Source organism: Sebastes umbrosus, chromosome 4, assembly GCF_015220745.1.
Source record: "Sebastes umbrosus isolate fSebUmb1 chromosome 4, fSebUmb1.pri, whole genome shotgun sequence".
NCBI classification, from domain to species: Eukaryota; Metazoa; Chordata; class Actinopteri; order Perciformes; family Sebastidae; genus Sebastes; species Sebastes umbrosus.
The window spans coordinates 21,743,144-21,756,186 of NC_051272.1; positions in this window are offsets into that span (position 1 = coordinate 21,743,144).

Here is a 13,043-nt window from a genome sequence, read left to right on the forward strand (position 1 = left end):
ACAGAGCTTCAGAGAGCCGGGGATGAGAGAGAGCGAGCAGGTGGGCGGGTGTCAGCTCCGTGCAAAACACTGGAACAAAAACACCGACACATCTCCGACAGTATGATAATAATGCAGATAAGATATATTTTATAATGCAGATAAGATATATTTTAATAAAATAAAGTTGTACCGATAGAATACAGTAGAGCACCGAAGCCGTTTCCATGCTGCGAGGCAGACAAGCGCTCGCGTCTGGCCGTCTATTCACATGAGGAGCGCAAAGACCCTGCGGATCCCTGCGGGACGTTAGTGGAGTAGGCGGTCCTTCAATGTGGCCCAGGACACATTCGCGTACAGACTGCTAAAGGAATGTGGCCATATGTGGCCCAGACCACCTCTGAATGTGGTCTGAGTGATCAGATCTCAATACGTCTTGAGTGCATTCACACCTGTGATCCGATCACTGAGGACGTACGGTAATACCAGGTCTGAACAGGGCCAAAGAGTGTGACAGGTCAGACTGATCCGACAGGAGCAGGAGGAAGTACCGTACTGTACTGTAAATGTTTCGCCGCTGTGTTGAGTTGTATTATGTGTAAGCACTGATTTTTAAGCTAACTGTCCCTACTGATGCCTGTATGGTGAACCTAAAGTGGTTATTTATTTATTTACTCATTGACTGCAGATTATGCTGAAAGATCTTGAAACATATCATATCCTGAAAGAAGAAGAAAAATCACTCCTTTCTAAAAGATGCTTTTCTGTTACATTGATTAGCTTTAGGAGTATTCCCTTGTGTGGATTCATGTGCCTTCAGTATTAACCTAATGCTCAAATTTAGCTACTTTTTAAAAAGCTTCTTTTAAGGAGCATCAAACAGGTGATTTTATTTAAGAATAAAAGCACTCCATTAACAAAACTTACCTCTTAGAAATAGATAGCCAGGCTGTTCATTCCAAGAATGGGGTAATTGTGAGCCACAGAAATGCTGTAAATATGCAAAACCACTGAAATCCTCTACTGTCCCACACATATGAGTTACTCATACTTTTAAATTGCTTACTAAGAGTAAGCAAGACAGCTGAAGTTGTTTTTCTATGAGGTTTCTGCAGTACATTAACTCTGACGCATGAGTTGAAAACACTGTGGCTATTTGGTGATAACTGGTTTATGCTTTGCACTTTTGGGGGATTTTATGAGGATTTTTTTAAAATGAATCCCCTTTTTAATTAAATGCAACTACTGTGAATGGTAAATACCTTTATTTTGGATAAATGTGAAAAAAAAAGTTTACTTGCTAAATAGTATTATTTTGTTCATTTTAAATTCTAAATTATTATCATACATGTGCAGTTTTATGTTGCTTATGTACTGTTAATAATGTACTGTTCATGCGTGAAAAATGTTACAAACCACACTTGAGTCTGCACTTGATGTCTTACACCATCGTAGTTGTCTTCCTCTGTTACTACTGTGTGTGGCACAGGCTACTTCATTGTACTGTATGTTGTATTGTGTCTTTATGTACAACGCTTTGCATCATTTTGCTTCTCTGCCACTGTTATTTTGTACACTGGTCTGTAAGGTCAACAGGGGAAAAGAGAAAAGTTGAGAACATGCATTTGTAGATAGTAAAGAGTAGAAAACACTGATATATTTGTAATGTCATGTAAGATGATTTAACATCTTCCCTGCTGTTCACACCTTACCGTATGAGAGTTTGCATGATGAAATAAAAGGGAATTAATATTTTCCTAAAATATTGTTTTTGTTATCTCTGTGTTCTGTGTCAATTTTAAGTTTCATCTGATCGTTTCACAACAGGAAGGCGTGTCAGATGTCACACTGACATAAAGTTAGTTATAAATATTGTGTAATGGAGCAACGGGAACAAATTAGAAAACAAACAACAATGCTGTTTTGGGAAGTACAGATATGCCTGCAATTTGGATTCTGGTCGCCTTGAGCCCAGTGGAAACAATAAACAACTGAGTGTGTTTAGCTACCACAGATGGATCCAGAGGAGTGGCTCCTCATTTCTCAACCATTTCTGTAATGTGGCCAAACCAAACCAGAGGGGCTGAGCCAGGAAGAAACCCTCTAATTGGATGGAAACGCTCTTAAATGGACACAATGATCAACATGATACTTGTTCCCATCTATGTGGCAGCAATGATACTACTATGTGTCCTGGTAGATATTACACTGAACGGATCAGTGTTTCCCAACCTGAGATCTGGGCCCCCCTTGGGGGGCGCCAAATATCACAGGGGTGTGCCAGGATTTGTCTGCTCTGAGGTTGTCAAAATTAGATTTGCACATGTGTAACTTAAGTCATAATAACACACTTACTGGATATTTTTTACAAAAGTCTGTATTAGGACTGTCAATTGATTAAAATATTTAATCAGGTTTAATCGCAAATTATTTGCACATTTTTTATCTGTTCAAAATGTATCTTAAAGGGAGATTTTTTAAGTATTTAATAGTCTTATCAACATGAGAGTGGGCAAATATGCTTGCTTTATGGAAATGTATGTATATATTTATTATTGAAATCAATTAAGGACACAAAACAATGACAAATATTGTCCAGAAACCCTCACAGGTACTGCATCTAGCATACAAAATATGCTCAAATCATAGTCAATGGCAAACTGCAGCCCAACAGGCAACAACAGCTGTCAGACTGTCAGTGTGCTGACTTGACTATGACTTGCCCCAAACTGCATGTGATTATCATAAAGTGGGCATGTCTTTAAAGGGGAGACTCGTGGGTACCCATAGAACTCATTTTCATTTACATATCTTGAGGTCAGAGGTCAAGGGACCCCTTTGAAAATGGCCATGACAGTTTTTCCTCACCAAAAATTAGTATAAGTTTGGAGTGTTATTTAGCCTCCTTTGTGACAAGCTAATATGACATGGTTGGTATCAATGGATTCCTTAGGTTTTCTAGTTTCATATGAGCCCGCTACAACTTCCGAAAGATCGATTGCATTAATGCGTTAAAGAAATTAGTGGCGTGAAAAACGATTTTGCAAAAAAATTATCCTATTATGTAAATACATTCGATGGGCGAATCCGTCAAGACTTTATTTATATTTACGAAACTGATGAGTTATATTCATTAAAGAAAGATTACTTAATGGAAAAAAAGACTAACTCATTTAATACACTGAATCACTTTATTCAAATTGAGGATTTTGTTCGAGGACCACTGGTTTGGATCACAGTGTCCCCATGTCATTTCAGTCAGGCATATGAAGCACACCAGATGAAATGATATATATTTTTATGACAACATTTTATCAATCATTCAGAAAACTCTTGTGCATTATATACAGCAATTTAGTGGTGTGAAATCATGTAGAAAAGAAACCACCCTGATTCACAAAACAGGAGAGACTTCAGAGACCAGGTCCAAAGTACACTGGAGCACACAGATTTAAGGCAGTTAACTTTATTAAAGACTAACGTTTCAACGCCAACTGCGTATTCATCAGAGTTAAACCGATCTCAGACATCCTCTTAAATAACCTCCCCTAGTTGGGAACTGATTCAGCATAGGCTGGAAAAATGAGGAGGGAACAATAAGCGGCATGTGGGAAGGGTAAACAATCATACATCATATAATAATAATAAAAAGAGAGAAGTCAAAATAAACATATAAATAGCTGTGTGCTCCAGTGTGCTTTGGACCTGGTCTCTGAAGTCTCTCCTGTTACAAGATTGCTCTACTCTGAGCACCGGACAGACCTACTATTCCTTGTGAAACGGTTGTAGAGCGTTTAACCTCCTTTCTTCACATAAAGTTTACAGTTTTCTCAGAAAGACTTTGATTTATGCTCACTCTCTCTTTCAAATATCATATCCTAATAGAAACTACACCAGATTGATATTACCAAGAGTTAAATAATCTCAGAAATAATAACGTGTATAAACTAGAGCAGGGTTACCCAAACTTTGTCCCTTGGGGGGGCCAAAACAGAAACGTAATGGTGGGCCACCTATTTTACTATTGTATTGTTAAGATGTAAAATGGTACTAGAATCCCAAGTTCCCAATGAAATTCCTTTTGTCTGTTTGCAACTGTCTCTGCCTCTCACTCTGCCCGCCATGCTCGGAAAAAAATCGAAAAAAAAAATCATAATTACAGATCTTACATAAAGTGCATTTTTTTCTTCACAAAAATTAATATATTATAATTTTTTTTTTTTTTTATTTACCACAAACATCTGGCGGGCCAAATCAAACCTTATGGCGGGCCCCACTTTGGTCTGTGGGCCCCAATTTGGGCAGCCATGAACTAGAAGAATCAATGGAATTAACATTTAAATACATCCCTAAAGTTAAACTGTGTACACACACACACACACACACACGCACGCACACACACACGTCAGCTCTGTGTGAACATCACTGAGCTGCAGCTCTAGCAGGCGGGGCTGTACGCTGCACACTGTGCTTATAAACCTCTGGTTGCTCTCCCTCTGCTGTTTTCCAGCAAGAACGGTCGGGCCCGGTAAGTCTGACCATGATAATGTGTGATGTTATTTTATAACTTAGTTAAAGCAGATAGAGAGGAATGTTATTTTTTTTGTACTCAGATTGACTTACACGGAAGAATTAGAGATTTGTAATCACAGTTGAGCAGATAATTACCGTGCTGGTCTCCATACATCACTTGATGTGCTCGTTAACAAGTCTTAAACTTAACCAGCTGGTTTAGATCAGGAACAGATGCTCTCAGATGACTACAACTTACTTGTTGACAGAACTTAGAAGGTTATATGTTATGTAGATACCTCACTCCTCTATTTATTGTGGATACACCTGTCTCAAATCAGACCTTTTGAAAAGCTGCAAGTGAATTATTCATAAAAAAAAATCATGAATCTCACTTTAAGAAATTAATTGGGAGAAAAAAGCTGAGAATAAGCAAAATGAATAGATGCTAAAAGGACAGGAGAGGAGGTTGAAATGTCTCCCCTCTTTATACAGATGTGTGCACTGGCTTTCTAAACAAAAGTTATAACTATCAAACTGGAAGCAATCACTTATTTACTGTAGACGTTGTACCCAAAATACTGTCCCATGAGGGAAACTTGATTGGATATAATTCTTTTATCCAAACATTCTCATTGCATAAAATGTTGCTGAACTTGATTTAATACAATAAAAGTCAATAAATCCTTTCAGTGGAGGGTCATCCAAGTCCTCAAGAGATTCTTGAAAAGTAAAAAAATATAAATCTTGCATTATTTAGTATATTTCTGCAGAGGGATCAGAGTTGGAAAGCACTGTATCCAATACCATGAAATGGTATAATGAAGGCAGGGCCTGCATGAAGTAAGCTGAAACCTGTGCATTTTTCTGGTGTATGCCTCTACAAATCGGTGTCCTTGAGGCTTAGCACTTGCATCTGCTCTGTCCAACACAGTGAATACTATAATCTGACTTAGGTTTCTGTTACTCGTACATTGAGCAGACGTCTGGTTGTGGAAAAGCTGTTTGGCGTGGCGTTCGTGCCAAGTCAGACTCCTATTCCTTAGATGGTATTGAAGATAAAGGCTACAACAATCACATGGGGTTGGAGTGTGTGAGTTTATGACCACCGACTCTTTGGGGACTGGAAACGTGTTTGGGTTTTGAGGGCATCCTCTCCGCTTGTTGGTCGCTTGAAATCAGGATAATTTGAGAGTGAAAACTGCTGTGTGTGTGTACAGTGAAAGGTTTGAGCATTAAGTGTAAAAGTTATTTGATTTCAAGCATACATGTGATAACACAGCCTTACAACAATACAAAGAAGAGTTCACAGATTTGACATGTTTAGCTGTGGATGACTGATGTTCCCCTTTTAAAAAAACTGCATTAAATTAGCTTGATGTCTGCATGGTGCCTGTGACGAGAGAGTGGGATATGAGCTGTCCTGTGAACTCCAACACAGACGACTTTTTAAACAGTTTGAATCCAAAAGTCGTCGTTAAAAAAAGAGTTTGCGAATCAAATTTGCCAAAAGAGAAATGGATACAGGGGAGATCCAGCTGCTGATGTTTTCGTCTGAGCACAAATGAGTCTTTGTAGCTTAAAAGTGTTGTGATTTGACCGAGAGGGAGGCTGTCTGCTCTCTAGTTGTGCAGGTGGGACGCTCTAAAATAGGAGAGGAAATGGGTTTCCACATGTGCAAATTACAGGAGGGGTAGAGGTGAGTGTTAGTGGCTCTGACATTAATGGAGTCATTCATCAGCAATCAGTCTGCCATCAAGTCTACATAGATGTAAGGAGAAATAACATTCCATACATCAATACTAGAATGATTTATAAGTCACATTTATTTGCTTAAATGTCCAGCTGTTCCTATTCCACTGTGCAAAGCTATCTTAAAATCAGCCGTACTCAGTTTTACTTTTATTGCGATGACAGTCAGCCTTCCAGTTGTACTTTCTGTCTCCCAGCAGCATTATGGAAAGGTGATTATTAGCAATCACAATGGAAATAAGTTATTCTTGGATTGCCACTTTGTATAGCAGCAGGTATTTCCTAGAGTAAACCATGCTCACTGTCCATGGCCTTGCACCTTGCCAAGCTGGGACACTACAACTAACACTGCCTGTGTACTTCCTTAAAAGGAGGCCGAGTACACCGCCTCAGCTGATGGGATGCAGAACAAGGAGTGCACATAGCTGCATCTATTTCCATTGAGTTCCTGGCCTCGGAGGAAACTAAAACACTGAAACACCAGATATATTTTATTCCAGTTTCAACGAGCACTCAGATCATTGACAGCAAGCAAGCAACAATTTCCACTTTTTAAGATACACCCGTCAGATGATGATGGACTTCTTGTGTCCCTTTGCTTATTAAAACAAAGCAGAGTGAGGGTCCTGTTGAGCCTGCTAACTCTGAATAGAGATGATAAGATGCTTCCAAATGTTCACTTTACCAGTCGATGGTCATAGACCACAAAACAACTCACACTTATTTCTTACCAAACTGTACACAAACATTTTAACGAGCAGTGGAGAAGGTCACCACTACAGTGTTGTGGCTTGTAAACTGAGTGGAATTTGTATCCTGGTCAGGGACTTTTTCATACGTGACCATGTTTGGTCACGTTTGGAGTAAGCAGCTGCGGCTTCTTGATTGATTGCAAACGCCTCTCAGGCGACTGTTTATCTATAAGTGTGTTGAAGCACTTTCTTTATCTCTTAACAAGAACCTTGTCTGGTTTGAGGCTGTGGAGTTGTCTGAGGACCTATGTATATTTTATATATGTAGCCGATACTGTTATTCAGTGCAAATTACAATGAGAGCAAAAAACAGATCTCTTTTAATTCCTGTATTACCAACCTTACAATTAACCAGTATAATAACTACAAAGGTCAAAGGATAGCCTACAGTATTAGATGAAACAAATATGTTGTGTTTATATATACTGTATATATCTTACTTTACAGTACCCTATGTAGGCCCATAGGTGCACAGCTATGCAGCAAGCTAAACACTCCCCATAAAGGTCAAAGACAGCTGTTGACCTATGAAGAAGTCTTTACTGGAAGCAATTGTAGACTGTGAAAACAGTATTGGAGAACAAATTCAATGATTGATGATGATGGATTCACAAAAGTATAGACTGTCAAATTAGTTATATTGTCCCTCAAAACCAAAACCAAAATATAAAAGCGACATATCGATTTACAGGGGGTTATGTGCCAGACCATTTCATGGTCAGGATGTGTTTGCCTGCAACAAGCAGTGGCTCCAGGAAGGAAGTCACTGGTACTGAAAATAGTCTGGCACATAATCCCCCCGTGAAACTGCAATATGTCATTTTTTACACTTTGGTTTTTCTGAGGATTAAACAAACAATACAATGTGTTAGTGAGCTTTAGAGGTGCTGGTAGTTGTATTTTTTTTATATTTTTGAGAGCCAGGCTAGCTGTTTCCACCTGTTCCCAATCTTTGTACTAAACTAAATAGCCTAATCTAACTCTCTGCAAAAAAAGTTGCAAATGGTATTTCCCAAAATGTTTAACTTTTCTTTTAAGTCCCCACTGAAAGCACAACACAGTAACATAGTAAACAGACACATATAGTCTACAAGAGTAAAAGTAAAAAGAGTTTAAAAAACACAACAGTTAGCCCAACAGTAAATTAGCTCAGAGCGTTAGATTAGCAACACATTCGCCTCAGGCTAGTTTGGTTAGCAGTAAACTGAGTGCAGAAAAGTTAGGCTACCTACAGAAAAGGCTATTTTGGGAGGTACAGAAGATAAAAGATGCCACAATATGGTGGGTGTAAGTTCAACTGCAACTGCAATGGCACTTTGTCAAAGAACGTATATTGCCAAGAGGTGAAAGTCAATTGTTTGTTCCATTGCAACATCAGCGCCCAGCAGCAAAGATACACTTCCGCCATTTTGGACTGAAAGCAACTACTGGACGCCAGTGAAATGTCCGCCTAAAAAGTGCCGTACAAAAGTAAAATAAAATTGTTTCTATTCTATTGTCATATTCTACCGAAATGGCCTATTTTGAACAATAAAATCGTAAAAATATAGTAAGAGTTTTCAGTCCAAAATGGTGGCAGCGTCTATCGTCAAAAAAACATCAGAGTTGCTTCTCTTTGCTTTTATACTCTTTGCTTTGCCAGCAGCACAGTTTGTTTTTTATTATTCGGGTTTCCTTTTTGTTAGGCTACAAATTGTATTGGAATTATTTCAAGAGCAGAGAGAGAGCTGTACAGTTACTAATATCCAGCTGCCTGCATGTCTTTCCTGAACATTTCCTGATTGAAGATGTGAGGCCTACTGTGAATGCATTAGAAATAGCCTTTAACAGAACATAATGCTTTCCTCTGCCTCCTTTTGATGTCTGATTAATACAAAGGCAAACACTTGGTAAGGACGCCATCATTGAACCAGTAATTACAAAGCCAGACAATATACTAATAGCACATGGTGTGTACACAATGCTGATGAATAAAGACACAAAGAAGTACCATGCAATTGATGTAATTATGGGTCTTTTAGTGGAGGGCTTTTAACTTTTGTATTGCATACCGAGCACTAATGTCTTATAAGACTTATTATAGCCTTCAGTGGACCACTTGAGAAATTCTCTGGCTAAATCCTAGTTGGCTTCAGAAACAAAGGACTCAGATGTGGCCTTACTGTGATTTAACTCCTTTAGATGGGCAACACTGGCATTGAATACGTCCAAAAGCGAACTGTTTCTTCTTTAGGGCCGTATCCATTAATCACATTTGATAAGTCACCTAGTTAACTTCAGTATGTTAAAAGTACAGTTCATAAATCCATGCTTCCAATATTAGTCACTGCCTTAGTATGAACTGTATTCATTCTTCCAAAATATAGACATCAAATCATGTAACACATCATATTTTCAGTACTTTTCCCCTAAATATGCCAAAAATCTGCATGCTTTTAGTAGACTCCCTTAAATCTGCTTTTTCTTCTACTTTGCAGCTGTGGCCAGCACTGCATTATTGCTCCTGACCGTACCCCCAGTCTAATCTGGATGTAAAATGACTTAAATAAGAAGACTTTATAGATAATACACATACAGACAAACTAGAATGTCAGGTATAGAAAATATGTTTATTTTACCAGTTGCAGCTGAATGCAAAAAAGTCCGTCCTCGTTGGCTCCTAATACTCTCTCTCTCTACATGCTGTAGCTTTATTGCAGTTATCAGGTTTAACATGTAATATTTCTTGCTTCTGTGTGTATATATTTGGACTATTAAGATAGCAGCAGTCCCTGGCAGTGGTAAAAGAGACAGTCCTGTAACACAATAGTTGCTTTAATGCTTGACAAAGGTAGTGCAGACCAGATCCACTCCTTCCGTTATTACCTTTCACAATAAAGCCCTAGACATATAATATTCACAGGCGAGTATTTCACACTTTCATGTCGTTTATTGTGTAAAGGCCTTAACTCGCAGACAGAGTAGTATCCTCTAGTCAGCTGTGAAATACTGAAATGTAAATGTTGTATTCAAACTAGGGCTGTCAATCGATTAAAATATTGAATCGCAACAAATCGCATGATTGTCCATCGTTAATTATGATTAATCGCAAATTATTCACACATTTTTTATCTGTTCTAAGATGTACCTTAAAGGGAGATTTGTAGTATTTAATACTGTTATCAACATGGGAGTGGGCAAATATGCTGCTTTATACAAATATATGTATATATTTATTATTGGAAATCAATTAACGACACAAAATAATGACGGATATTGTCCAGAAACCCTCACAGGTACTGCATTTAGCATAAAAAATATGCTCAAATCATAACATGGTAAACTCAAGTCCAACAGGCAACAACAGCTGTCAGTGTGTCAGTGTGCTGACTTGACTATGACTTGCCCCAAAACTACATGTGATTATCATAAAGTGGGCATGTCTGTAAAGGGGAGACTCGTTGGTACCCATAGAACCCGTTTTCAGGTCAAGGGACTCTTGAAAATGGCCATGGCAGTTTTTTCTTGCCAAAATGTAGTGCAAGTTTGGAGCGTTATTTAGCCTTCGCGACAAGCTAGTATGACATGGTTGGTACCAATGGATTTCTTAGGTTTTCTAGTTTCATATGATGCCAGTATCCTCACTCTAGCTTTAAAACTGAGCCCTCTCATGTCCGTGCCAGGCGATGCAGCCAGCAGAACACCAGACCTGTTTCCTTGTCACAGCCTTTCTCCTCTTGTGACAGTTTATTTGTTGCAAACATCAATATGAATATTCATGAGCAGTGTCTGGCAAGTGTTAAGGCAGCTCTCGGCCATCCGTAAGCCAACGACAAGTTTCCAGTTGCATGAGAGCTGAGTGACCCTGGAGAGGAATAAAGAAAAAAGGTGCTGCACCAGCTTTTGATGTCAGAGCAGGCTACAACAGGGAGAGCTTACCCAGATGAGACAAATCAGTTACAGATGTATGAATTAGAAACTGTCCTGGGAACCCGGCATGTGGGAATGATTTGTGAACTTGATTCCAATTTATGACAGGAAGATTATAACAAACTATAACATGCTGTCCACATATAAATGAGGAGATTACAAAAATCTCCTGCAGCTTGAGAGTTTGGAGCGTTGAGGGACTGTTCCCGTGTCCCGGGTGGGTACCGGCAGACATTTCTGTCTAAATTAAAGTGCCAATATGATTAGACTGTGCCTTTACATTTGGATTATTTCAGTGTTAGAGCACGAATAATTCACCTCCAACAACACGCCTTTAATCTATACAAATCATCTGTCTGGTGACTGATGGGACAGCTGCTTTGTTGAAGCGAGTGTCACTATGTGTCCACATTTGTGAACAAAGTGGGGGGTAGGAAGGCATTGGTGAGTTTTTGAACTGCTGAAATGCAGAACTTCGCCGGCCCTGCTGGACCCGGGCCAATCCAAACAGGCCTGGCTGGATCACTACTCTGACATGTCTGTGAGTTGTTAGCCTGCAGGTCAGTAAGTCCTTGTCTGCTGCTCTGTAGAGTCCATAATGCTCAGAAACAGACCAGCCTTTGTCATCCATCCCCAGACCTTAATTGGTCCCATACTGTATAAGAACAGCTGTGAGGGAGTGATGGATAACAGTTAGTCTCATGTTTGACTGTGAGAGGAAGAATTTTGTCCCGTAGCTTAGCGATAGAAAGCAGAACTTTCAATGTGAAATTAATGTGTTTATAAGAAATGTGGGTGGTGATGAAACTGATTACACAAATGAGGTTGCTCGATGGTGGTGACGACAATGCCAAAAACAGTAACATAATCATCTGTTGTGGTCATTATGCATATGTCTCTATGTGAATGCTGAGGACACAAGGTGCCCTTGACATGATGGTTGACTGATGTTGGCTCGGTGTTGCACATACTGTACAGGAGAGCAGAGATCACATCGCTGGAATACCATATCATCGCTGTGAGGGACACTTTGTGTAATGATGAGGGATGTGAAGGAAGTGGGGAGGAAGGGTGAGCGCTGTTTTAGACACCTGCATCTGGTGGTAATCCTGCAAAATATTCTAAAGCTGCTACAACACATCGCTTGCAAGTATAGTATACTTACAATTCTGATTGTAAGAAGGCCGAAAATCAGTTCTGTTGAATTTTTATTCTTGTCAGAAGGTGTAGCTCACAGTAGTGCCAAACGATAAACCGACTGAGTGTTTATCCTAATTTATCTCCTCTCAGATTTAACAAGATAAGAGTCTTAAGACTGTATCGGCTCAGCAGTGCTTTGACCTAAAACTTCAGCATGCTTACATGCTCACAATGAAAATGCTAACATGCTGATGTTTAGCAGGTATGTTTAACATGTGCACCATCTTTAATTTAGCATGTTAGCATGCTAGCATTCGCTAATCATCACTTTAAAGGAAAATTAAACTGAAAATACAGAGGGAGTGTGTCCACTTCACGAAACCGGCCACCATGTTTCTATAGTAGCCCAGAACGGATAAACCAAAAACTGGCTCTAGATAGGGCCATTCGTGTTTTTGCGTTTTCACGTCGGCCACCATAGCTGTAGTTCACACTTGGCACACGGGAGGAGTTTCAGTTGGTTGCAATCTGCAACCTCATTGCTAGATGGTGCCAAATCCTACACACTGCACCAACATAAAGTAAAGCTGAGTTTGGTTTGCATGTATTGGCCATAAACCAAAGTATTGGACAGATTAACATTTTGACCTGATGAAAAGTTGCACTTCATCCTGAGGGGGATATCATGTGTGTACCAAATTTCATAGCAATCCATCCAATGGTTGTCCAGAAATTTCACTCAAAACCAATAATGTTAATCTTACGGTGACACTAGAGGAAACATTCTGGGCATCATCAAATATAATAATCATCTAAACCATAAATGTCTAAACACAATATTGTCCAAGATATTTCACTGGATAAGTGAAAACTTTGACCTGCTGGTGGTGTTAGATAAAAGTCAGGGGATCACCAACAGTATTAGGATTTATCCTCTGGGCAACATGAATATCTGTACCAAATTTCAAGGCATCCATCTAATAGTTGTGGAGATAAGTC